Source organism: Mus caroli, chromosome 6, assembly GCF_900094665.2.
Source record: "Mus caroli chromosome 6, CAROLI_EIJ_v1.1, whole genome shotgun sequence".
Classification (NCBI taxonomy): domain Eukaryota; kingdom Metazoa; phylum Chordata; class Mammalia; order Rodentia; family Muridae; genus Mus; species Mus caroli.
Window position 1 is genome coordinate 114788858 of NC_034575.1, and position 1175 is coordinate 114790032.

General features: G+C 38.6%; 1 protein-coding gene across 1 annotated transcript in view; it reads right to left on the reverse strand.

Moving 5' to 3' along the window:
* Erc1 (ELKS/RAB6-interacting/CAST family member 1) overlaps positions 1-1175 on the reverse strand; it is a 277665-nt gene that overhangs the window by 175929 nt on the left and 100561 nt on the right. The window lies entirely within an intron of this gene.

The following is a 1175-nucleotide window of genomic DNA, read 5'->3' on the forward strand; positions in this document are numbered from 1 at the left end:
GTGAGTTTGAGGCCAGCCTGGTCTACAGAGTGAGTTCTAAGACAGCTAAGGCTTCACAGAGACCCCTGTATAGGAAACCCCCCAAGAAGAAGATAGAAGGAAAAAAGAGGAGGAGCAGGGGAGGGAGAGAAGGAGGAGGAGAAGGAAGAAGACAAGAAAGAGGAAGAGGAGGAGAATGAGGGGAAAGATGAAGAGAAGGAAGTGGAGGAGGAAGAGAAGAAAAAGGAGGAAGAGGAAGATGATGAAGAGGAGAAGGAAAAAGAGAAGAAAGTTGCTACAAGGAGCAAGCATGAACCTTCACTTACTATCATAGCAAATTCCGTGTCAGGCTTTTATATCTAAACTCTGCTGAGTTCATTTATACTTTAAAATGGAATTCCAAGAATATTAAATCACATTAAAGACCTTTACAACTTTAATATCTATATACACACACAAACTCAAAAAAAGAGATTTACCAAGCCAATGGTAGAAACACTTATTTAANACAATTTTAAAGCTGACCATGGNAGCATACATCCCAGTAAGCACTTGACAGGCGTTGGTAGTTGGAACTTCATGGGTCCCAATCCAGCCTGGTCTACATAGCAAGCTGCAGGACAGCTAGTGTTGTATAATGAGAATATATCTTAATAAGTGAACTAGTCAACTTTGCAAATAGAGTAGCATATTTAATTCAAGATGTAAACCTAAGACACACTTGTAATTCTAACACTCAGAAGGCAGAGGCACAAGNACAAAAACAAGTTACTGGCCAGCAAAGTCTATAGAGACCCTCCCTGTCTCGGTAAATAAAACAATAAATACAAACAAACATAAAAATACCGTGANCAGAGGAGAAATCATCTCAAAAGATTCAAAATAGTGTTCAACAAGATCCAACATCCCCTCCTGATAAAAATTCTTAATACACTAGGTATAGGAAGTACTTGTCTCAACCTAGTAAGAACTATATATGGGAAACATAAACAATATGATCCCATGTGAGGACAAACTCAAAGCATTCTTAATATAATCAGAAATAGGACAAAAGTGTCCACTCTACATTACAATTCAATATAGTACTTGAAGTCCTGGACACAGCAATAAGGGAAAAGAAAGAAGTAAAAGGGATACAAACAAAGCAGAACAGAGCTGGAAGTGTCCTCTCTGCTAGCCCTCTTTCATAGCAAGGA